Genomic DNA, 27,324 nt, shown 5'->3' on the forward strand with positions numbered 1-27,324 from the left:
TTTTACTCAGTTGTATATAGTATTTGTATTTGTATTCTATTTTTATCTTATTGTATATTTATTTTATTTTATTCTACTGTATATAGTATTTTATTTTATTCTATTCTGTACAGTTGTGTACTGTATTTATTCTTATTGTATCCTAATTTTTGCCTCATAACTTTTGCACTGTCCACTTCCTGCTGTGACAAAACAAATTTCCCACGTGTGGGACTAATAAAGGTTATCTTATCTTATCTTCCTTATTATACTGCAGTGTGTTGTGTCATACTCTTTTTTTTTTTTGACTATTCAGAAGAGGAAATTAACAAAATAACCTGGATTATCATTTAAGAACATTGTTATTTATTTAGTTAAATTCAGTGAAAATCTCTCTTTTATAAAAACAAATAGAACTTTTTTTGCTGTGTGACTCTTACCGCTCTCTGTGCGATGCTAGAATCATGAAAATAACCGCAGGTATCAGTTATCCAATGCATGTCTCAGGACACACATAACATTAAACCTAAGCACCACAGCTATAACTCAGTTAAACCAAATACTTTTCAGTCTTTTAGAAAATAGATCTGTGTTCCTTAAACAGAATTGAGACAAATAGCAAACATGAGCGCAGTGTTGGTGACGACTGTCTGACTTCAGTTCCTTGAAGGTCGCTGCTCCTGTCTGCGCTCTGACAAAGCTGATAAAAACACTTTCCACCTGCTCAAGCTACCAATCAATGTGAGGGCCCTGCAGTTACAACAATAAACACACCCTGATTGAAATTAGTGAGTTTTACTTACTTACACGGGTCAGATAAAGTCCATTTTATAGTCTTGTTAAGATGGTCTAAAACTCTTACTGATACTGCAGAAAGACAGAAGATGAAATAAACAAAATCGCTCAAAACTATGTCAATATAAATTATACTCATTTGTATACATGTGCATATTTGTGCATAGGTCCATATTTACTCACAGCCACTTTGTTAGTTACAGCTTGCTAGTACCAGGTTCTTTTTGGTGTCAGACTTGCCTTAACTCCTCATGGCAGAGATTTGACGAGGTGCTGTAAACATTGGTCCATATTGATATGATAGCATTAGATTTGTCAGCTGCACATCTATTACATCCCAACAGAGCTCTTTGCATTGTATTGAGATCTGGTGACTAGAGGACATTTAAATATAGTGAATTGTTTGTCAAATTCAAGACGCCAATCTGAGATCTTGTGACACGGTGCATTATCCTGCTGGAAGCACCGCTGGTCATAAAGAGAAGCACATGGTCAACTACAAATCTCAGGTAGTGAGCCAAGAAAATGTGCCCACAACATTATATCACCACCAAAATCATTGATCGACGGCAGGGTGGATCCATGTTTCATGTGATTTATACCAAACAACTGAATATTGGAGCAGAAATTGAGACCAGGCAACATTTTTCCAATCTTATGTGGTCCAATTTTAGCGAATGAAGTGTAGTCAGTTTCCTTTTCTTACCTGGCAGGAGTGGCATCTGCTGTAGCGCATCTGCTGCAGGGTTCACTGTGATGTGCGGCGAGAGACCGAACCTTGTTTTTAACATATTGTTGTTTACGTTCCTGTCTCCTTTCTGTCATTTCACAGATATCGTGGTGCTCAGTTTGACCTTCAGCAGGTCATCATGACCATGCATGCATAACAAAAGGCACTGAGCTTCTGCCATGCGATTGGCTAATTATACATTTGCATGAATAAGCAGAATAGATATACTTCTGGTCTTCTGATATATATTAGCTGGTAAGTGCATACTGAAATTTATTTACCCAGCGAGTGCAAAGCAGCACATACTGTGAGACATTATGTGCACTACTGCACTGCTAATTGCAGTAACAACTCATCTTCCACAAACCACAAGTGTAATGAAGAATGACAAGGTTAATGACAAAGTTAAGGAGTTTAAAAACACAACGTAAAGAGAAATAATCAAATGCTGCTTGCACTCCCAAAAGTATTTTGCTGAAAAGTGCCCACTAATCAACATGATGACGATGATGATGATAAGCACCATAAGGGCAACAATATTCTGCAACTGCTTTCCCTGCTGTTCAGGTTTTTCTGACTGTCTAATACCAAAACACAGACATTCTTTCACAACTCTGCCAGTCTATTTTTACAGCATTATGCTGAACCTGGAACACAGCATCATGAATTATTTCGTAATTTCAGTAATGAACGACTCCTGGCACTTGCCAGACACTCAAATGGTGCATAAAGACAAAACACCTCTCACAGGCTGGGAAGAAGAGACCACATGACAGGTTTTCAGAATTCACATGCTGTTCTGCACATGTTCATCTTTGATATTACTGAACGTGATCTTCATGATATGCCTCGCTGGCGATCACGGCCAATTAGTACAAGTCTGGCTCTCGCCCAGGAACGTCCCTAGCTACCTATTAACTCATTCGCTCAGCGTGCTCCACCTGTGCCTCTTTCCCTTGCTGTATATATTACTGCTGCTAAGAGGAAAGGCCAGATTGGTCACATTATGATCCCTGCTGTGATGCAAATTAGTGGTCATATACTACAGTTTGTCTTGTCATTTCTGACTAGAATCCCAAAGCAAACACTGACTGTGCGTGTTTGTGAGCTCATTCCCTGGTCAGCCGTTAGAAATCTGCTGTTTATGGATTTCAGTGAAAGCGAAAAACAAAAATTAAAACGAGAGTAAATTGCTTTCTAAGGATATAAATCTGGTACAGAGGAAAACAGGACTTCTCCATACATAATCATAACAGTTAACACATGGATCCAACACCTGTTACACCTGTCAGAATGCTGGAGCTGATTGATTTATTATTTCTTAAGCTGTGAGCTTAGGAAGTACAGATAACCCAATAACTCTTGCTGGGTCTTGATGCAAGCTCGATCATCCAGGTAAGTAAATCTCCAAAAGTTGATTCTGTTCATCTGGACGTAGTGGGGGAAACGTTTTGTCACTCATCCAGGTGACTTCTTCAGTCTCAGCTGACTGCAGGTTTCAATCTTATAAACAGGACATTTGCATAATGACTGAAACCAGCCCACTGAGGAACAATGGGCTGTGAGGTCAGTTCCTTCATCATAATTATGCAAATTCTCATGACCATTGATCAAAGCCCACTGATCAATGGCCATGAGTACCATTCACAGAGAGTTGGGGAATGGCTGCAATCACAGCATTGTAAGATGGTGACAGATGTACCCTTAGGCCCCCTCCTCGATTCAGAGATGGTCTTTCCCTTTTCACGTAAATGGCCACCTTGACTCCGCGCTCGAACCAGCGTTTGAGCAAACTTTTGCTAGGAGCTCCCTTCGTATTATCTAAAGCTCACTGAAGCAACCTCCAGTTTTATGTTTCAATTTAAATACAAAATGATGTTGGTGTTGACCTTGTCCCCAAACTCTTTTCTTGCAAATAGATTTGCATAAAATATAGATTTTCAGCCTTAACCTTGTAGTTTTATTTGACTCAGAAACACTGATAGGAGAGAGTAGCACACTGAAGAGCTTTTAAGTGCGCTACCATTACACAAGTTTAAACACATAAACTCTGCTTCATGTTGATGCCATCCATCAGGGGGACCAGAATGTGCAGTCTAATGATTATGCCTTTTAAATTTCTCCCAGTAACACAGTTTAATAGCAGCATAACCGTGACTGCAGGAGAATCTAAGAGACATTCATGGTGAGTGATGAGTTTAACTACCAACGTTGAAATCTGACATGTGGATTAAATTATTAAAGCCACCCAAAAGTTTCATTGTGCGCCCAGATAGGATGCTTTAACCTCCTAGGACCCGGCGTCCACATATGGGGACATCACATTTTGGATTATCTAGACCACAATACTAAATTTTGCTCTTTCAAATGAGCCATATTGCTCAAAGGGGCACAATTGTTCTTGTTTTTTTCATTTTGTTTTCATACTCAGGAAAAATGCTGCTGTGTTCAGACACCAAATAAAGAGTTTTGCACATCTTTACTCAGTTCTATCGAACACTATAAAGCCAAACAGCAAAGAGAAATTAAAAATGGAAGCCATTAAAGAGATCGTGTCTTAGGAGGTTAAATCAAGAAGAGCTCAATGCACCTTATGGCTACGTATGACTGCATAACTGTGGGGCTACTGCATTCATGACAGGCTTTGTTGCACATGCATGTGTGGAAATGTGATTTTTCATCCCTGGAAATTTTAGATGATATGCATGAATACTGCCATGTTTACTTTACCAGTGAGCAATTTTATTCTCATCCTAACTTCAGTGTAAATAAAACGATGAGTCCAGTAAAGGCTTGTCAGCTAGTTCCAAATATTAAAATTCTCCATCCACTCCTTTCCTACTAAATTACTGTGTTTATGCTCACTTTGTCAATACAGCTTCATCATGTTTCCAAAGGAAGATTTTTGGGCACCATATTACTCTCACTCTGACATCTCACTCTTTCCTCTACATACTTGCTCTATGCAATCTTTTCAGATACACACACAGCAGCTAAAGGAAAACCTGGTAGCTTACTGAACACGTTTGTGATTACGAACATTGCAAGGACATAGATTTGCTGCTGTATTGGCTCATGAAATATATAACTGTATCAGAAACACCACTCGCTTTTTAATTAATAGGAAACATACTTTAATTTATTCTCTCTGGTCATCTGTCAAAACTCGCGTTATTATAACTGCCAAACTTTTATATAATCACACCCCTGAGTCACATCTTAATAAATCAAACATGTTTTCTATAGGAGTCCAAGCCTCTGTAACTCATAAAGGTCCGAGTCTCCGACGCTCCAGTCGGAGCCAGTGAGCGAGCCCCTCCTCCTTCCTCAAACTTCATTTCCTCCTCGTCCAACCAGATAGCTCAGTCCTCAATCCATCATATAATATAGCGGCTAAAGACATCTGTCAGGGAGACACGTCCGATTTTTGGAAAGGGTGCTGTCCCAGACACTTTGTGGCAGGACAGAAGTGGGACTACAAACGCGTCCGGCTGGAAAGTTTGGCCAAAGCTGCTCAGCTGAAGTTGCGTGGCAGTCATTTGCCGTCTGACAGCTTCCAGCTACAGAGAAACTTTAGAGTTGGGGATTCACCAGGTAAGAAACTGTTTGCCTACATGCTTTTATTATTGATATCATTATTTTTAAACGTGTCGGTGTTGAGGCCGCTCAGCGAGCGGTGTGTTCGCGGTAAAGCGCCACGCTGCTTTTAGAGCTTTCTACTCTCCGCTTGACATTTTTTGCATCGACATGCTTGAAGGCTTTAAAATGAAACCACTACAGTACGACGTGATGTGATAAGTAAGCGAACAAGAGTGCGGCAGCCAATTTGCAGTGACCCTTTTTTAAACTACTGTGGGAATATTTTCTTACTATTGCTGGACTGTAAGTTATTATTGTGGGTCTGTAGAGAATTGAGTGGTTTCAGTATCCCAGTGAATTACCTTTAATGGCTGTATTATTCCCATGAATGCTATTTCATGACCGTGTTCATTTCTGGCAGGGACTTGGCAAGATTTCAATGTGACACTGTGTCTTGTTTGATCACTTCAACTTTTCATCCTCCTGCTCTGTTCTCTCTCTATAAATGTATTAGCCTCCGTCCATTTTAAAGGCTTTTTAAATTTAAGTAAATTTCCCTGTCTTTGGTTTAAGCGAAGCATTTTGCTGCCTCTTTGGTCATATTATAAGTCGATCGTGTAAGTCTGAAGGAATTTGAAGAATCAAAAGCGTATATTCTGGGTCCTTTGCAACAGCTGAATGGGAGGCTGCTATGATACAGCATACTTCCATTCAACAATAGGCTCATCTCTGGAGTTCCTCACTGATTGTCCCTTCTGTTCACCATTGTGCACAGGGCGTGTTTAGTAACAGACATTCTGATGAGCCTAATAAGTATCACCCCATCTTTTTCGCCTAAGGATGCTGCAGATCTCATTTTAGATCTGATCACAGTGAAGTGTCTGAAGCTTTATTTCCATCCACATGTTTCCATGTGGGCAATGAGTGTTTTGTCTGTGTCCTGTGAAGCAGTGTCATGACTGAAAATGAGGATGTGAATGATGTTTTTGTGTATCCCATTTGCAGATATATTATTTAGTGTAGGCCTGGCTATGGGTAGAATACCTAAGCATGAAATTATGATTAATTGTTGTATTCCGAGCCTTGAAATGGCTGTTTTTCCTGCCCGTCTTTAAGGCCACCCTCCATTAAAGCCAACTTTTACCTGACTCGCCACAAACAAAAAACGTCAACACCATTTGGGTTCCCCTGGCCAGAGCTGTGTGCCTGAGATGACCGTATGAAGGATTTTACTGGCATTACTTAGAGCTTAGGGTATAAACAAACAAAAGAAACCTCATACAACTGGGTGTTTAGATCAGTCTGAAGCCTGACCCTTTGACTCACAGGGAATATTTGCACTTACACTGACTTCATCACCTTAAACTGCCTCCATGTGTATTATAAACATCAGTTCATTACCATGTAAGAGTATATAAATGACATAAGTAATGATAAGAATACTGGGTCTAGTTAAATTCTCTGCAAAAAGGTTTATGCATGCTTTCCTTAAAATCAAATATTTTTTCCTTCCCACAGAAAAATGTTAAATTCACAGAAGACACATTGTTAACGAAACCTACCACAAAGTTTAGACACAGAAGGGGTCAAAGGTCAAAAAGAGCTGTGTCAAAACAGCAGTGCCCCCCCCCCCCCCTTTTTTTTTTTTTAATCTCATGTTTCCAAACATGGATGGCACACCATATCTATTCCTGTGTATGAGAGGGGAGTGAGAGGTCTCCGTCTGACCTCGCATTCCTCCTCCTCTCATGGTATGAGGTCAGTGCCCCACCACTGACCTGCTGCTGTTAACTAACATTTCCATTTTGTTCTGAATTTTCATTTTTGTGGTGGATTATTTTCAGCAGCTCTGGAGGGAACTTTTTCTCTGTTCTTTAACCAAAGAAATCTACCATCAGAACAGAAATGGCCCGCCTTGGATTAGATATAGTAAAATTAATGGAAGAATTTCATCATAAGTACTTGACATGTCCATGAGCAAGCAAAATAAATACATAAATAAATATAATCTTTGCACAGTCAGCACTCTAAGGCTACTGTATTTTAATTCAGTAACAGTTATGAGCATTGTGAAGAGGTTTTCCCCTGGGGCACACTGGCTGATTCTCTGTGGTGACAAACAAAAGCGGCAATGTGAGCCTCTCAACCATGTTTACTTCCTCGGCTTTCGCTGTCCCACGCAGCCGCCGCAGAGTTCGTTTCTCTGTTCTGTCCCTTCGTGAACGTTCCTATTCACTGGGACGAGTAGGCACGACCGTCCGTGCTGGGCAGATTTCATTCTGCGAGGACTCACAATGGGTGAGCTGTGCTGCTATGTCAACATTTAGCTCTGTCTTGTATCCCCCCCTTTTTTTTCTGCTACTTTAATCACATCCCTCCAGGCCAATCAGCAACAGGAAGAGCACAGCGGCCTTTGTCTTTGTGAGAGATAACTGGTTCCTTGCTGCTGTGCACCATGTGCAATGACTCACTCTGACTTTGCAAGTTGCGTCAGGGAAGCCTGCGCTATGTTCTTTATTTTAGACTTTTATATTTATGGCCTACTCAAGGCGTGCATTTATGAGATGCAGATCAGATATCCAAGTCTCAGCTGCATGTACATAGCCAGCAGCACAGTCTATGCCTATATTTTGACTTTACAGTCACCTTTTATTTCCATGTCAGAATCCTGTCTGCTCAGAGTGAAGGTGAAACAGATTTCTCTCACCAAAACTCGTGTGATCAGGACTACAGTGCATCGTGTTTCTTATTCACTTTCTGTGGGAGAACATTGTTTCCAAATGTGTACAGCGGGGAACTCTTTTCCTGCGCGCCTCATTGCCAAACCGTCTCACTATGGAAGAAAAAATCAATAACAATGTAAAAAAGACTAAAGGTGCTACTGACAACACACAATCAGACCACCTTGCTTAGTTTGTGCTTTATTTTGTATAACTGTTGAATTTCAGCACCCTTAACTCAGTCCATGCCTTACATTTAATATTCTTGGTTCCGTGTGGTCTCGACTGATACTGTCTGCTCTGCAGTTTTGTTGCAGTCGGAGTGGAATTTGAAACAACAGACTTGTTGTCTTTTGCTTGGAGGACTTCCTTTCCTGGTGGCCTGTTTAGCTGTAGCCTCCATTGTTTGCCTTTGTCTGTGTTGATGGGCGGATATGTGGGAACCTTTTTCATCTGATCTCTAGGACACAGCCGGTCTATAATGGTTGCTGTTTAAAATGACTTCCCCACAGTAACCTGTAAACACTTTTTATTAAAATATTATTTGCAAGCTATCAAATAATTAAATGTAGCTTTTCCTCATGCAACTAAATAAATAGCAGAAAATAATAACAAACAAATTTTGGTACTGCTTAGACACTGATATCATATTACATATCATGTTTGTACTTTTTTGTCATTTTTTATTGGTGTACTGAAGATATCGTGTGGCTTCATTTTCAAAGTCAAGAGGAGAAAGCCAGAATCCATCTGGTTGCACATAAAAACATTTTCCACATTGAAAGACTTACATTCTTTTAGTTATAGACCATATCTTTTATAATGAGATTCCCTTATGACATCCATAAGGGAATCTCACTTCTGCAGTTACAGTATATGTCTATGTTTGATGTGATGCTGTTGATTTTATTCGTCATTAGTTGCTTTAGAGTTTAGGCTGTTTTGACCATGATGTGTGAGTGAGAGCTCCACAGGTTACAAGCAGTACTTTGATCATTATCTATCTCAGCTTTAAACATTTCAGTAGATGAAGTGAAGTGAATAAAATATGGCAGTTAATTCAATCTAAGTGAAGTTCTGCTTTATTAAACTGAACAGGAGTACAGAAGTCTCTACTGTTACAATATTACATTAAATTTGCTTTAGGGCTGCACAGTGATACAGTGGTTAGCACTGTTCTCTTCCATCGAGAGGCTTCTGGATTCAACCTGCAGATCAACCGGGGCTCTTCTTTGTGGAGTCTGCATGCGCAGCCTTGGTTCTGACTAAGCTCTACCATGATGTACCTGCTTTTCAGTCAGCTGGGTATAGATTCTCTTTTGCATCAAACTGAGTGTGCAAGACCAGGTACATTAGCATGGATTTGATGGGTAATTCTGTTGCTATGTGCACTCGCACAGTTGTGAAAACGTTGTTTTTGAGAGGTTACACTAGAAGCCGGCATCAGCTATTCTCTTTTAAATCAGCCTCTCTGGGTCTCTTTCGAAGCAGTGTTCCCCCAGTAAACAGATTCTTTGAGATATAAATATAGTAGGTTTCTCTGAAGAGGTGACGAGGCAAATGCATTACATCATAGTAAACTTTTTCTTATTGACAATAGTTAAGTTAAAGTAGTGAGATCAATTCCTGAACGTTGTATCCTAATGAACTTTGACTGTATTGTGTAAATTACTGTGTGAGTTGTGGTGTCTAGTGTGTTTTCGGATGGTTCGCAGTATGACTGTTAACATTCTGTGGTAGGTAAAAATGAGAGACATTTGTCTATATACTTTTCTGTCTTTGTAAAGGTTTTTTTGTGTAATTGAGTGCTACGTGCTATGACAGAAAAAATAACATGTTCCACTATAACCATCAAATTAAAGCCTGTCTGTGGGTGGCTTACCACCCACAGACAGCTACAGTAGCAAGTGTTTTATCAAACCAGTAATCTTTGACATCAAAGTTCCCTACATGCCCCTTTACACCACAGTATTTACTGCACGGTTCCCCTCCATCCATCCACCTATTTTATTAGCTGCTTAACCAACTAAGGATCATTGGAGAGACTGCAGCTGGTCTCTGTATTATTGTGAGCTCTTTACCTTACAATATAAAGCAGAGAGGTGGTGTACATACTGCACAAGTCACTAGCCTAACACAGGGCTACAGTTTGTCTAGAGAATGCAAAACTTCAAAGGCCTTAAGGTGAATTAAGCAAAACATAAATAATTTGTTAAATAATTTGATAGAAACATCCCATTTTACAATCAGCCCAGCCACAAATCACAAACCTTTCCGTCAGAGAGCACAAGAGTAAATATTCAAAGCAGCACTTGTTGCTAATGTACATTTATCATATTTAATATATTATACACGTAGCATGACATCTTATGCTACATAGTAAAGGAAATTTAGATTACTCAGTTGGAGAAGCACTCTGAGTTGAATCATTCTTAATATTATTTAAGAGAAAAAGGAAACATTTCCTGTTCTGTTACCTGTATTGGGGGATCGTCTCCTCTGCTGTTCTAAATGCTCGTTGTTATAATCATAAAGATCCCGAAAGAGTAATTTATTACCAGCTTTGAAGCTGTTGTGATTAACTGTACACAAGAGAGCTTCACTGACAAGACGGGAGAAGCTCTCATGCTTGATGCCAGTGTGCTAATTAAAAACAACTTTATGAGCAACTACAGAGCCTCATGCAACTTGGATTGAGACCTACATCCACTGAATGCTTTAAACGTGAGTCTCCTTCCCTTCTACCCTTAGAGACTTTCTTGTGGTGACATATTGTTTTGAACTCTAATATATTTCTCCTCCCTGTGCAGATCACCTCCCTATAATCAATCAATCAATCAATCAAGGTTTTATTCTTGATAAGACCCCCCCCCCCCCCCCCCCCCGACCTTACACACACAACACAGACATCACATGGGGATACAGGTCGGAGATCGGTAGCGTCACAGAAAATAAACACTGAAATATACACTACAACAGGAAAGTACAAGAGGGAAAAAGGCATGCAGCATGAGAACAGGAAACAAAAAAATTCCTCTGCACAAAAAGCACATAAATGTCCACAGCACAACATTATGGATCATGTGACCAGCCACAGAGTCGGGTGGGGGGTGAGGAGTAATCCGAAGCAAACACAGCAGCCATCCTGCCCAGCGCTACCATTCCAGCGCGGGCTCAGACCCGCCGTGTTCCCAGGAGGGAACAAGCATCGAAGGCGTTTGGAAAGGGAGGGGGGATGAGTGTGTGCATATCAGTGTATATGTCTGTGTGTGCGTGTCCAGAGTTCAGCTGAGACAGTGTCCTTTGCCCTGCCAGGCTAAGTAAACAGTCTTCCAGCCAACCCAGGTGGCCTTACATGGAATGGGAAGGAACAGACTAAACACAGTTGTTATCAGGGTGCTTTTGTTGGGCTCCAGCCTTGCGACCGCAGCTGGCGCCGAAAGGGTATCCGCATGGAGTGATGGTGCTTTTTACTTTAGTGCGAACAACTCGTATGAATTTCAAAGCAGTTCTACAGTCCAACACTGGTCTCTCAATCTCCCGTTGGAGAGCCGTGAGCTTCTCCATACTTGCGTTCTGTGATGTTGTCATTCTTGTGCTCAAGGAGCCGATTCTGAGAACTCACGGCAGTGTGCATAGGGAGCAGGTGAACGATAAGTGAGTTTGTTACTAAATATTTGGGGAATGCATTATACTTATAAGTCTCGTCCCGTTCCTCTGTGATGCATGTGTGAGTTATTTGTGGGGGATGATTAATCAAATTGGCTCCATTCATCGGTTCATTGTGGAAGAATGCAATCCCATAGAAAATCACTCCAGAACATTTACATATAAATGCTTTTAAATACAGTCACACGTCAGCTGTTTAAAACCAAAGATACAATTTTATGGAAACCATTACCAAACCTTTTCTGTAGAAGAAGCTTAATCAGAGACATGATGTTTATTAAACTGAGTAAACCACAATTCTGCTGTTGTTTGATTTGTGCTTCTTCTTCATCCCGCTTGCTCTGTTAGAAAGGTCATGACAAAATAGCCAACTGGAGACCAACATAGAGTGAAAGTTCTTTATGTTCGTTTGTCAAATGATTGCAATCAGTCCTTGAACAAAATACAAAATTATTAATTTCTCCCATTCTGGGTCATCTTCTCTTTCCTTTACTTAATACTTGCAGTTGTATGTAGTTCGAAACTTCAGTGGGCTCGGTCTCTGATTACAACCCACGGGCGAAGGTGCAATTTTCATTTGAAGAGTGACCTGTTTTCAACCCCTAACATCAGACGTCAGGCCAGAAGCATGCATATCATTTTAAATGTTGCTGTTGTTGTTGAAGGGTCATGATTTTGACACGGTGAAGGAGCTCCAGCACAGAGTGATCTAAAGATAGCACCATTGCTGGAGGCAGCGTAGTTGTGCGTGATGAGAGAAAAGGAGAGAACAGCGTAATTTTAAAAAAGTTTTATAATGTATTTATTTATTTATTTATTTGTGTATTTTTGTGTTGTTGTTTTTTTGTTTTTTTTTACTTCTGGCATTCTGGAACTATGCAATCATGAGCTTGTGTGCCTGAGTAGAATAGTATTTATTTATTTATTTATTTTTTGGCCTGTCCCGTTTGGCTCTTTTGCCATCAGAATTATTGTCTAAAGGCAAAGAAAGATGCCCAACGGATTTACTTTACCAAATGGACCATCCCAGCTTTGCCGTAATGGTCTATTTGATTGACCTTTTATTGTTTATTTTATTTATTTTCACTTGCTAAATACGGGACAGACTTGACTGGGGAAAAGAAAGGGAAAGAAAAACAGCGGGGAAGAGGGACGGGGATAAAAAACAAAAACTAACAAAATAAGCAGACAGAAAATACATATATCAATCACCTGGATCACCTGTTGAGAATGAAAAAAGAAAACAAGCAGAAGAAAACGAGAGCAATAGAATAAACAACATCACGATGATATATGTGAATATAACTAAATACTAAATATTAAACATTATTGTGCAGCACGTAATATTGACAGCGCACAGTGTGCTTTGAGGTAGGAGCCAAAAAGGGTGTAGTGTGTGTGTGTGTGTGTGTGTGTGTGTGTGTGTGTGAGCACCCGTGTGTACACCTGTGAGCATGAGCACGCTTGTTTTTAAAAGGTTCCTACATGTAATGATCTGTTAGAGGGTGTGGGGGGGCCACAGCCCCGTCCTCCAGGGCATGAAGCAGGTATGGAGGAGATCAAAACTCCAGACATCCAGAGGCCCCCAGAACACAAGAGACCAAGGAAGACCAACAGAGGGGCAGCTGCGCCACTGTCCCAGAAAGAGCTGAGGAGAGTCCCAGATGAGGGCTCACTCAGCAGCCGCGGAGCAGAAGCCAGGGGGAGTTGCAGTGACGCGCCCGTGAGCTCCGCCGGCAGCCAGCTGTGCCTGAGTGACCGAGCCCCAGGCCGAGAGGCCGGGGGCACCCCACCTCCGAAGTGTCCCGAGCGAGCCCCAGGCTCCAGGCCCCGACAAGAAGCCACCAAGGAGTGAGCCGGTGTGTACCTGGACGCCCATCCCCGGACACAAAGAACCACCAACGCACCGACGTCTGAGGGCGTCTGCCATTGGCAGGGGAAGTGGTGGTGGGTGGAGATAGGCCTCCAAACCTTGGAGCGCCTGAGATGTCCCCAGAGAGGTGGCGTCTGATACCCGACCTGACACAGGCATACAGGCACACACAGATACAAACATCCATTCCCACCCTCATGCTCTCATATGCACTCACTCAACACTCACCCAACGTGGAGACGGACATAAAGAGACGCTGTACACACGATCACACTCCCCAAGCTCCCAATGATTCATCCACACACATTGTACCAATATTTTAAAACTATTATCTTAGCAGGGACTCATAACTACACATGACAAATGTTTGGTAAATTTTCTCTGTGTTTTTTGTGCCTGGGGAAAAAAATTCTGCACATTTTGTATCATGTATTAGATTTTTAAATGATCAAATATTAGTACCAATATTGCTGTAGTAGGTTTCTCTGAAGAGGTGACGTGGCAAATATATTATATCGTAGCAAACTTTTTTTTTGACAATAATTAAGTTAAAGTAGTGAGATCAATTCCTGAACGTTGTATCCTAATGAACTTTGACTGTATTGTGTAAAATACTGTGTGAGTTGTGGTGTCTAGTGTGTTTTCGGATGGTTCGCAGTATGACTGTTCACATTCTGTGGTAGGTAAAAATTAGAGACATTTGTCTATATACTTTTCTGTCTTTGTAAAGGTTTTTTTGTGTAATTGAGTGCTATGACAGAAAAAATAACATGTTCCACTATAACCATCAAATTAAAGGTTTTCAAAGCAGACAAACTGTGGGTCTTTGCAGTGATTGGCTTACACCGTAATACTGTAATAGAAAGGTACAATAAATAATTTCACCCTTGCAGATTAACATATGTAATTGTCATTTTGATGATCTGAACACACTGAACATTTGGCTGTTTAGTTTAAAACAAAATATCTAAACACCCAAATCCCACGTTTTCTGCATTATAATAGATAAAAGGCTAAGCTAATTAGAAAGAATTGCCTTTTAAAAGAAGCAGTTCCCCCCCCCCCCCCCCCCCCCCCATGTAATTAAATGTAAAGTAACTTATTTTACACCTCCAATGAGCCATACTATCATTTCTGAAAAGAACATTTAATAAACCTTTTTGTATTTATTTGCATCAGTCAGCTGTTAACCCTGATAGTGGCTCCAGCGTACCACTATCAGGGACAAACAGAGACTGCAGCGTGTTGTGCGATCTGCTGAGAAGGTGATTGGCTGCAGACTCCCATCTTTGCAGGACCTGTACACCTCCAGGACATTGCGGCGTGCAGCTCGGATCTCAGCTGACCCTTCTCACCCTGGACACAGTCTGTTTGACCTGCTCCCCTCAGGCAGGAGGCTCCGGTCCATTCGCACCAGAACCTCTCGCCATAAGAACAGTTTCTTCCCCTCTGCTGTTGGACACATGAACAATAACCGTATGACTGTTCCCACCACTAACACATGACCCTACGCTGTGTCACTGCATCATTCCATGTTTGGCACTGATCACCACCTGCACTCATGTATATATCTTTCTACGTAGCACTCATAATTCTTATTCTCATGTATATATCTCATGTATATCTCATGCACATATCTTTCTACGTAGCACTTTTAATTCTTATTCCTACTTTTATTTTTTCATGTCTATTTAAGTGCTATTTATGACACTATGTTTGCACTGAAGCACCGCAGCAATTTCCTAATGTTGTAAACCTGCTCAACATTTGGCAATAAACCCCTTTCTGATTCTGATTCTGATTCTGTACCTGAAGCATGGACACTATAGAAACACCTGAAATGACGATAAGTTTTTAGTTGTTTTGTTTTTTTCCTGCTGCTGTTCTGCACTTGTAGTTTTTTTTAACATGCTGTAATGCTGATTTCTGAAAGTTCCAAATAAAAATATGAATATCTCAGTTTCTTTTATTTGAAAGAAAAAGCAGTGATCCGTTTTGATTGAGGGCAATGAACCTGTTATTGTGTTGAATAGCCGACGCTTTCTCCACATTCTTGTAGCTGAATGAGATTGTTCAGCCAAGCATGCGGTGAAAACATATACAAAGCCAGATATATCACAGCAAATCCCACTTCTAATGCTCAACCCAGACAAGCTATCAGGGTGTTGTTGTGTTGAAGAGAATGACCATGAACCCAGTAAATTCTGCTCGAGTCTTTTACTCAGTTATGCTTGTTTCTGTTTGTTTTTTTTCACACTGTGGGCAAACAAGCTATGTCTTATTAAAACAAGCTTACAGTGCCTGGGTTAAAACTCCACTAACCAAATGCTTACTGTTGGTGACTGCATACTGTTGAGAAAACGACTCAAAATATTAGAAAAAGTACATTTAGTACACAAAGTACAGAAAAGTGTCCCTACGTTGTTTCTTTGTTTCAGTTTTCTGCTTTGAATAAGTAGTGGTGATTATTTCGATGTATATACTTGAGATTCTGTCTGATACACCAACATACTGTGACATATAATTGTGTAGTGGAAGGAAAAAGATGCATGATGTGCATTTGTGTTTAGCCCCCCTGAGTCAATACTTTGTCGAATCAATTTTCCCTGCAGTTACAGTCAGATTAGCTGGAGAGCGTTGTTGAAGAGCAATTTTCAAGTCATGCTAATGGGATTTAGGACAGGACGTGTCTGGACCTTGACTGGGTCATTTAAACATACGGCAAAATGCTCAGTTTTGGTTTCATCTGACCAGAGCTTGCTGTGTCCCCTACATGGCTTGTAGCAAACTGCAAACAGGATTTCTTATAGCTTCTTGTTAGATTTGTGAAGTGCTAATGTTTGTCCTGAGGACAGATTCTCCAGCCTGAGATTTGGATTTCTGCAGCTCCTCCGGGGTTACCATGGGCTTCTTGGCTGCTGCTCTGTGTAGGTAGATGGCACTGTCTTGGTAGGTTTGCAGTTGTGTTATACTCCAATTTCCATTTTTCAATGTTAGCTTGAACAGTGCTCCGTGAGATGTCCAAAGCTTAGGATATGATATTTCTATAACCAACCGTTTAACTCTGAATCTGCTTTCAAAATCTGAAGTAAGATCTGGTTACGAAGTTGACATCCTGAAAAGTGAGTTACTTGGATCCTACATGCCACACTGTTGTGGTTGTGTCCAAAGCTGCATAAATTTTAGAAATCCATTTTTAAACTTGTTCTAATATGTGGACAAACATCCATCCATCCAGGATTTTTTTTAACCTGAATGTAAACTGGTTTGCTTTAAATCGCTGAACTGGTTTGCAGAGTGCACAGGAGGGTTTTGTTCTTGTAGTTCTGGGCTACAAACGTCTTGGCATTTGCTGAAGAGGGGCAGTCTGATTGACCCATGAACCTCTTCTCTCCTTGCTTTGCCTTCTGAAGGATGGAAACCGCACACGAGGATGGTAACAAGGAACCTCTCTGCCCCTGGCCTCAGCCTGTTTGACACATGCATTCAAATATTTTGAGAGCTCCTGTTTAACATGCAAATTAGCTGGACTCCAAGCAGGAACCCTGAACAGACTGGAAAATCAGTTTTCAGGTTCAGGACTTGCTGTACAAATGAGACTATAGTAAACTATGTGAATATGTCCATTGTGGATGTGACGACATGTGATGGAGCATAGGTAGACATCCTTTGAAAGTCTATAATCCTTTTCAGACAGAAGACAGTGTTATAGCAACAACTCATGTATGGTGGCCTAAACCCCTCTGCCCAGACTGTGTGCAAGTTCTTGGCAGTGTTCTTCATTTAGACAACATGGCCAGGATTGATGTCCTGTGTTTTTAAAAGACCACACTGAGCTCACTGACTGCTGTGGATGTGCTGCTGGTCCCACAGTGTGAGCTGTGATCTGCTTGCTGCCATCTGGCTTGTGTTAAATTTCTGCAGCACTGCAGAGGGAATTTGTATACTGTAACTTCAACGTCTTTATTATTCCACCTTATTTCGTTTTATCCCGTGGTTATGTTATTATAAACCGCCCAATATAACACTTAAAAAATTCACACAGTTTCTGGACTCTGGACTGAAATTCTCATAAATGTGAAATTGTTTCTATGGCAGTCCGATCTGTCTAATTGTATGTCAGAAGTATTAGATTCCCATTATGAAGCCTGAAAGGAGACACAATAACAATTGAATTAGCTTGACTGTCCCATTGCTCATAATGCTGGTACTCACAGTATGTGCAAAGCCCACATTGATCCTTTCCAAGAAGCTCATACAACAAAAGTTTTTCCTCAGTGTTCAAAGGCAAATCCTATCTTGGCAAAGCAACTTGTTTTGTTTGACAGCTGAAATATTACTTCTCAGTGGGAGTACCTCTCACATTAAGTAAATTGTGTTTCCAGATGTTTTCACAAACCCTTTTTTCACAAGTGTGCTGCGATTACTCCTACAAGCAATCAAAGAACAGAACTTTTGTCATGAAGGACTCAGCACTCTGCTAAATTTCATTAGATAGTTGCAAAATACTTTCTCTGTCATACCCAGTTTCCACTGCAGGCTGTGGCTTCTTCTGAGGATGAGGTTTGCAGAGTCACTCTTAGCAACACAGCCTCGTGTTTCTGATTCAGAAGTTGTGGCTGAGGCTCTCTCCTGTGTAATCGGAGCTCTGTAGCAATTCCTTAAAGAATGCTTGATTGAGATGCTCTTGACTCAGAGTAATTGTTCATGTCCTGCTATTAATAGCAGTACTCATTTCTTTGTGCATAGATGTTCCTATTTACTGCCGCTGTGATGCAAGTGCTGCCGTTTGGCTGGCTCATATGCTCAGTGTATTTATTAACATGTGATTTATAAGTCTGTGTGTTACTTTGTCATTATGTAAAAATAAAGCAGTTGTCAGTTCCAGTCAATGGGGTCGACTTAATATCTGTCGCCCATCTCTTATCAATCTTTCAAAAGCTGCACATTATTAAAACAATTAACCTTTGAACCACATTTTCAGCATAAGATGGAAAAAATTACAGCAAATTCAGATTTTTTTTCCTTTTTATTGTTGGCCGTATATTTAGGGCGGCATGTACCTATGATTGCTGTTGTGCTTCTTATATACTCTATTTGCCAAATTTTGGCCTGGAAATTTTTTTCAAAATAAGATACAACAGCTGTTAATTGTCTTGGCAAAAGAACGTTTGAGGTTGAAAGCTTTATTTAAATATACAGTAATTATAGGAACTTAATTAATAGTCTAGTTATCCCAAATATTGGCAAATTACTGTGTTATAGCCACCAAAACATGAAACATTACTCACAGATTACACAGTAAAAGCAATACTATATCACATGCAAAATAGCTTGTGATAGTTTGTGAAAAATTTCAAGTAAGTAGTACAGAAGGAGGTCAGGATCCTTTAATTATATACATATATATCAGTAAAGATCACAAAGACAAAACTGAGCACCGCCTGTACTAACTACTCCCACTGCATTAGTTTAAAACCCCTAAAGAATGGAGTAATTATAAGTAATCATAAGTCACCTACTGTATATGGAAGATCAAGCTGTGCGCCAGAAGTGGCTGAGACATCAACTTATTGATCCACCTCACAAGGATCTCATTCAAATGTCATTTGGGCTGGATAAGTGTGGCTAAACGGTGGCCAAGAGAGAGAAGGTGATGAGTACTAAAGAGGTGGAGAGGTTTGAATGCTGGATATGTAATAGTTGTGTATGGAGATCCCACAGGCCAATGAGAACCATGGTGAAGAGGGCAGTCATAGTTAAATACCTACAGAAGTTAAGATAGGTGCTGAAAAGCTAGTTCAGTGGTCAGAATATGTCCTTCCAATCATCAGAGACCCATCTGGGGTATCCATTTCTTCGTGGCCTACAGTAAGAAATAGATACCTCTGAATGTCAGTACACAAAAACCTCTCACAGTGCGCCGAGTCCTCCACCTGAAGTCTGCCACACTGAGGCTCTATGAGCAACAGAAAGAAGAAGGACAAGGATTAGACAGTTCAGAATGAAACTTTAAGGCTTTGATCATGGCAGCAAAAACACAGACCCAATGCATCGGATCCATAGAGGCAGCAGTCTACCGCAGCCAGCTGCACTCAAGTTGCAGACTGTGCAAAGGTGCCCTGGAGATGGTCTAGTTCAGGATGTAAGATGCAAGCTGGGACTGTGTACACTGAGAGGCACAAACAAGTGGCTGGGACAGTTTACAGTAACTCCCGTGGCACATAGGTGCCACATTTATTAGAAGTCCCCTAATCCCAAGGAAAGAGACACTGCTGAAGACAGCTGAGAACAACAGAACTAAGGTTCTGTGGGACTTCAAGTTCTAGATAGAAAAGCAGCTAAGCAAGCAGGCATAGCGGTAGTTGACGAGGAGCAGAAGTTCTTAGATGTGATAGATGTAACAATACCAGCGAACAGTAACATCAGAAAGAAGGGAGTGTCAAGTGTTGAAGGAGCAACTGGAGCAGATGTGGAAGGTAAACTCCAAAGTGGTCCCAGTGGTAACAGGAGCAAATTGAAGGAGAGGCCCCAGCAGTATCCAAACACAAGATCAGAGGTTTCTGTCCAGAGGAGCGCAGTCCTAGGAACAGCCTCCCAGGTAGAGGACCTGAACTTGAGGACCTTACACCTCCCCCACTCCAGTCACAGGGAAAATTAGCATCCACAACTATATGCTTTTGCTTGTTTAGATTTTTCTACAGTACCGACTTTGTTGGGCGTATCTGGGCATATTTGGGATGATTTTATATAAGAACGCCTTCTTTTCAAGTCATATTTTGTTTAAAATGCCATGTTTACACAGTCCCTCTCTCTCTGCATGTTGAACTACTGCTATGAAAAGTCGGCTCCTGCAGGGTACATATCTACTTGTACACGTGAGGCAGAAGGTTTATACGGTGTTCAGGGGATGAACTACATCACTGTAATGTCAGCTTTACCTTTGGAAGAAGGGAAAGTGCTATTGCTTTAAGGCTGGCGGGTCCATTGTTTCTTGCAGAGGTCATGAGTAGCTTAGGGCATCAATTAGGTATTTCCTGTCCAACAGTCCCACCTCCTGTGCCTCCATCCTGTGTTTTTTCCCTCTCCTGCTCACATAGCTGTATTAGACAAATTCATTATGTAAGAGCGTAAAACCACCACAGGCCCTGTGTCCTGAAATGTAGGAGCAGCTGCTTTGGTATAGTTTGTTTCTTGTGGTTGTTGTGCTGGTTTTAAGTGACTGATTATATTGTTTATTGTATTATTGTTATTTTGTTCGCTAAAAAGCATGAGCATCCAAAAACAGTGTGCAGGTAGATGTCTCATTCATTAAATCCAGTCTAATGTCAATGAACCCCATTCTGGAATTTGGACCAATCCTGCAGTCAGTTTATTCGATAAAAGGGACGTAGTTTATTTTTTTGGTTTTGTTTCCCTGTTGTTCCCGTTTTCCTGTAGGCATAAATGTGAAACTTATTTATTTAATTTCAAATTTAGTTGTTTACTCTATAAAATACTGGGAAAATTCTCATCAGTGTCCTAAGACCCATTGTCACATCTGATGTCCTGACAGTTAAATGTTTGATTTTGTCCTACTGTCAGGAGTAGTGTGAGAAGAAGCCAGTCATCACGCAGGAGAAGCTGGAATCAAAATGGAAATGGCTTATGCCTGAGAAATGTAAATTTGAGATGGTCTACTTTGATAGACAGGTATGATAGAAAAATATATAAATGTAAAGTCCCTTTCACTATTCTTGTAGCATAAGTGCTGTGAAATCTTGTTGGCAGCTCGCAGAGCAATATAAAAATCACAAAATAAACGGTAGATGGGAAAAACCTAAAAAAAGCAGCAGGCCTGTGGGATCAGGGGAAGGGAAAATTAGGCAACATGGGAGAGACGGCTTTCTTCATCAGACCTCAAGGGGATGTTTCACATATCTGCCTACTGTACCCATTTATACTCAGAGCTTTTACTGTGCTGTCAAGTAATATAAAATCAGTCCAGCTTCACTGGCATCCATATCAAACTATAAATCTTGAAATATTCAGCATAAAATAATATGATGTAATAATAGCAAGTTTTGACATGATTCACAGTGAACCTTCAATCGGGATGTGTTGTTACTCAGCACAGAAATTGTCGGAGTTCACACACTGGTATGAATACCAAACACAATAGACTACACAAACTCAGCATATTTTTCTCTTTTTCATTCCCTTGTGTTGAGCTGGCTCCTTCAGATGTACACCTTCTTCTTACTTTAATTCTCATTGTCAGTTATCGAAGATGTTTAAACTTTCAAACAAGTTTGACGTGGCATCTGAAACTATAAGCATTGCTATGCCTTCTAGATTTGTTTCGTTACTTCACATGTTAGATCGGTTTTGCCCCACAGCCCATAATGATTTAGCTCACAGCTTTGAGACTGGATGCTTTTCTCAGAGGTCTGCTGAGTACTGACTCCAAAAACCAAAGCAGTGGAGCATTTCTTGTTCTTTGATTGGAAAAAAGCAGGGAAATGTCAGTCCAGCATTATTAATTATGCCACATATAGTCTTTAAACCACAGTGGAAAATTAAAACAAATGACTTGTTGACTTTCCATTTGGCTCAGGCAAAGGATCGAACAAGGACATACGGTAAATGCCACAGCTCCAGATAAACATTTAATGGGTTTTTTTCTTTATATTTCTTTATGCTTTTCCCTTACATTCGGTTTCCTTTTTCTTCTACATTCTTCTACTTTCGTCTACTAGGAATACGTTTTCTAAATGGCAACAGCAGATATGTTTTTAATAAAGCATAAATGTGACTAAATTATTGAGGAAACAGTTTCAATAAAACATACTTGGAAAGTTACAGCAGTTTGATACCGGGTGTGCCAGCCATCTATCCTTCCATGTTCATAACTATTTATCAGACAGAGCTGTCCAATTCACACCTACGATCTATTTAGAATAAATAATGAACCTAACGAACATGCGCGGACTGTCAGAAGAAACGTGTAAACTCCACACTGAATGACCCCAGTTGACTGGGAGGTTTGCACTAAGAACACTTCCAGTTTAGATTCAGGAAACGGACACTATCTCTACTTTAAGATTAGGCTTCAAACTTTCCTTTTTGCTAAAGCATATAGTTAGGGCTGGACCAGCTGACCCTGAATCCTCCCTTAGTTATGCTGCAGTAGGTGTAGGCAGCTGGGGGTTCCCATGATGCATTGAGTTTTGCTTTTTCAGTCACCTTTCTCACTCACTATGTGTTAACAGACCTCTCTGCATTGAATCATACTTGTTATTAACCTCTGTCTCTCTTCCACAGCATGTCTTTATCCTGTCTTCCTTCTCTCACCCCAACCAATCACAGCAGATGGCCCCGCCCCTCCCTGAGCCTGGTTCTGTCGGAGGTTTCTTCCTGTTAAAAGGGAGTTTTTCCTTCCCACTGTCGCCAATGTGCTTGCTCACAGGGGGTCATATGATTGTTGGGTTTTTCTCTGTATGTATTATTGTAGGGTCGACCTTACAATATAAAGCAGCTTGAGGTGACTGTTGTTGTGATTTGGCGCTGTGTAAATAGAATTGAAGGCTGTGGTGCAGTGGGATGCTATGGGAACCTTCTTCTCAAGCAGTTTACTTGTGTGGGTGAAAGAAAGTACAGAAGTCATTATTTGAGCACAAGGTTTCTTCTATCTTCTATTCTTACTGAAACAGGGTATTTAGTTAACATTTAACTTTTTCTTTTGCATTCAGACAAAGTAAGACAAATGATGAGCTGCAACTTGTAGACGTATTCGGCAAATTTAATTTGCCTTTGGTTTGTCCGTGAAGAGAATTCCACATTAAACCACTGACTTGGGCAGGGCCTGTCACACCCGACAGTGGTCACATATTGCGGTGATCATCTGGACTGTACCTGGAGTTTCCATATGGAACTGACTCATCACAGCATTCTGCTATGCTCTTTATAGACCAAGCCAATTTAGGGAACACAGCGACGTACTCTTAGCGTGCCTAAAATAGTTTTCTGTGATTATGATTATGAGCGGGTTGGAATATGTGATTTTGTGACAGTGACTCATATCCGTAGTGGTTGGAAATGGCATCATTGGGATGCTTGGGAAGTGCAAAGAGGAGGACAATAATTTTCCTGTTGATTCATTTCATGTTGTCAAAGATGCCCTGCCAAAGATATGCTAGATTTTACATCAGCGAAAAATCCTGCCTCACGAGGATGCTGGGCAGGCTGTACATGTGTTGTTTTCTGTCTACGTGTGTCAGTGTGTTATTAACCATTGTGAGCTTAATATAATCTGTTGTGTTGGCGTTATGGATGCCTCTGTTTTTAAGCACATACCACACTATGCCCCCCTGTGGTTCATAGGCTTGCTTAATTTTACCATTTCTCTGAATTTCTGCCTTTTAGTCGCCTGTTTTTTATGTGCCTTCATCGTTCTTTCACTTTTTCCAGCTCTTCCAGTCAGAGGAGTCGCTCGGCCCTTGTTTTTCTTCATCTATTTGACAGGCAGAGCACAAGCGAGCTGGAGAGATCACTGCTTGTGTTTCCAGCCACACAAAACCTGGTCAGAAATTACAACATGGTTGACTCTGCTTGGTTTTTAGTTTCAGCCTTGCAATGACCCGATTCTGCCTTTATCCTATTTAATTTCAATCACTGCTTTGTTATTGTTTCTGAAATACTTCTCTTAGCAGGATGGTTGAACCTTGAAGGCTTTTTGGGAATCAAGAAGAATGTAGTAATTAGTTTTGTTAGTCGGGAAATTAAGGAAACGTTGTATTAATGCATGAAACAGAATAAGCCTAACTGTAACAGACTTAGCCCATGTGCTGGGTAGGTGTAGTTATTTCCGTGGTTGCTTCAGGCTGTTGCAGTAGAATAGACAATAGACATTCCAGGAAATATGCTCCTTGGACTAAATTACAGATTGTTCAGGGCTGGCTTGTTGCTCTGGTTGTGGATATGTGGGTTAACTACAGGAGCCCACCATTTAGGTATACAGGCGTGTTCATACACAAGCCGTGCGCCTTCAATTTTAGGACCAACCTGCATGTCTTAAATATTTCGGTGGCTGCATAACTTATTTTGATATATAAGAAATGCGAAAACACATGCAAAGCAGTAAGTTACTGTATTGTTTTTGCTCTAATAGCATCTGGTGTCTCACAAACATGGTTGTCAACAAGTGTTAACTGGTAAGAGCCAATAATGTGATTATGTTCTGATTTCTCGAGCTCAGGGACACTGGAAACACCCAGTTACAAAGATGAGAAAACGCTGGGTAACCTCTTATAACCTCTGATATTCTTCCTAACCTCTGATTAGCTGGTAACCTCTTATATTCTCAAACACTGAAACTGAAAGAAGTGTGCTAAAATGAGCTGGTAAACACTGCGGATCACCTCTGTAAACAGTCTGCGAGGTGTGTGAAATCACACAGCGGATCTTTATTTCTAGGGCTCACTGTTCCCCAAAGTAAAGGATGGTGTCAAGTTTTAGCAGTGGTGAGTCTCCAGAGTCCTTTGCTCCAAAAAACTCTATATTCATTAAATGTTCTCAGCTCAGGCCAAACCTACTTAATATATTTAGGACCTTCAGGTTCACTTACTCACTGATAGGGATGGGTATTGTTTAGGTTTTATCCGATACCGGTGCCAAATCGGTACTTTTGAAACTGTGCCGGTGCTTAAACGGTGCTCAAACCGGTGCTTAAAGAATGGAGAACACAAACTTTGTCCAAAAACCTCTCATGTTCAGCTGTTTTTTTGTAAAAAGATAACAATGTTAGCCTTTTCTGCAGCTATGGGGCATATATGGTATCACTCTTGGCTGGAAGCAGTGCTTAAACAATGGAAAAAAACACAAACTTTGTCCAAAAACCTCTCATGTTTAACTGTTTTCCACTTTTTCTTTGGTCATTTTAGCCTTTTTGTCCAGGGTGAAGGGAGTATCTGCCATCAAACAAGAGGACAGCCGCATGTAGCTATGATGATGTTTGCTAGTTCACCTTACGTGCATTAATGTAATAACGCGGTTAGCCTACTCAACGTAAATTACACACGAACAACATTAAGCTACTCACGCAGAGAAGAACGGCTGCTGCTGCATCATCATCCTCATCATTCCTGCTACACTGGCAGGGCTAGGGGCCAGGACTCTCCTCTTCGGGTTTTTGGGGGATGTTGCTAACTCCGGGTCCGATAACAGGCACCACACCCGCAGTAGATGTGCTCGGTGTGAGGTCTCGCAGCAAGCTATCAAATACGGTGCATTTCTTGGCTTTTAAAAAAAACACCTGGCGACGCATTAACAAAATGCTATACGTCTCAAGGTGTTTCATCAGATTCGAGGTGTTACCTCCTTTGACAGTATCACAGTTTCAGCTTAAAGCACTTGTTGCTGCTGAGTTTGCATATTTTGCTGTGAAGTACAGCCAGACTTTTGACCGCTTCGCCTTGGGCTCGCCTTTTAGTCTGTAGCTCTGCTCTAAAAGAACATATGTACCTGGTCCCGCCTACTATCCTCGGAAACGTAAAATGATTGGCTAGAATCTAAAGTGTATCACAGCTCAGGAAAAAAAAGCACCGAAATGTGCGCTGCTTTTCGGTCTGGTTACTACTGTTTATGTCAGAACCGGTGCCATCATGGCACCGGATACCGGTACCCATCCCTACTCACTGATGGTGGTGGACTGTGTAGAGACAGGCACACTTGGTTTTGGATGCGGTGGTGTAACTTTAGCCACCATCCAGATGTGTTGTTTTTAAGTGTCAGATATGAAAAATGGGTCATTATTTTGTGGTATTCCTGAGATATGAAGACCAGACACTGTATCCATCCACATTAAAGAGAATGGCTTCTTCTGTAGAAGCCGTTCAGTTTAATTTCAGTGGTGGCCACATAAGGTTCTGTGTTTGAGTATTGAAGGAGGTCATCCATGGAAACTGTTTGGTCTGCACAGGCCTTTCTGGAGGGGAAAAAGGGAAACTAATACCTCAAGGTTGTCACTATAAATCCCTGTGAGGCAGACTAGATGCTTTCACAAGCAGCCTTTTTTTGTCATGCTTATTCACTTTGCTTTTTAAATTCTACTCACCGTTTTCTCCTCCAGTGGAGTCCAACAAGAACAAGAGTTAATGGTGTGTTTTAAACTCTGCTTGAATTTCTTCACTTTAAACTGGCTCCCTTTGTCAATTGGTGTAATAAACAGAATCCTCTTTTAACCTGTGATGGGTCTGTGCTTTACAGAAACTGCTTTTGACGGTGAGCACTCTAAATAATGTAGCTTACATTGTGTATATATTTATACTAGTTGGTGTAATAGTGCTGTTGTCTTCATGAAGCTTTTAACAAAGCTGTTTTTATTCCTCTGTTTAGCCTGAAGCGCAGATTAAATTCATTAGTACAAATCTGGCCACACATTTCCAAACTGAGAATAGACTGCATGAGGTTAAATGAGGATTAAAATGAGGTTAAATGACTGATCACACCTGATTCTAATCCCGATCTAAGCATTGCTTTAGTGTCAAATGTTTCAGGCTTTGGTAAAATTGTCCTCTGCCTTCATCGTTTTAGCTTCACTCTGTTTTATATGTTTAAATTTTATCAGCTTTATCAAATTAAGTCTGCAAAAAAGTGAAAGTATGAAAATATATAGTTAAACCCGATGATTTAAGGCAACTACTGTACCTTCTAACTGTTCTATAACTAAATTCTATTTATTCACATCCACAAAAACATTTGTGTTTCTTTACATTTTTTTTTAAACATTTTCCATTTCGAGCTGCATGTGAGTTTCTTGGTCTTGGACACAGTTAACGATATACTTTGGCAACAGGTTGACCCCAAATGGAAAAAAACAAAAACAAAACCACCGAATGGGTTCAGATGACACCACTCAGTGCACAGTAAACTCTGAGTTAGGAAAGGAGACTTGAGGGAGAGGGAGGATCAAGAGACTGGAGGCTGAAGGAGAGGGAAAA

General features: G+C 40.7%; 1 protein-coding gene across 2 annotated transcripts in view; it reads left to right on the forward strand.

Moving 5' to 3' along the window:
* Positions 1–4,841: 4,841 nt before the first annotated feature.
* The window catches only part of tspan9a (tetraspanin 9a), a 184,458-nt gene continuing 161,975 nt past the window's right edge, over positions 4,842–27,324 (forward strand). For both annotated transcript variants that reach the window (XM_086298013.1, XM_086298012.1), the window contains exon 1: positions 4,842–5,098. The gene's annotated coding sequence lies outside the window, so the exon portion shown is untranslated. The remainder of the gene's footprint in view (positions 5,099–27,324) is intronic.

The sequence above is a fragment of the Aulonocara sp. 'chitande type north' Nkhata Bay genome, linkage group LG7 (assembly GCF_057382095.1).
Source record: "Aulonocara sp. 'chitande type north' Nkhata Bay isolate Kocher_YH1m ecotype deep benthic linkage group LG7, A_spYH_male_GT1.1, whole genome shotgun sequence".
Classification (NCBI taxonomy): domain Eukaryota; kingdom Metazoa; phylum Chordata; class Actinopteri; order Cichliformes; family Cichlidae; genus Aulonocara; species Aulonocara sp. 'chitande type north' Nkhata Bay.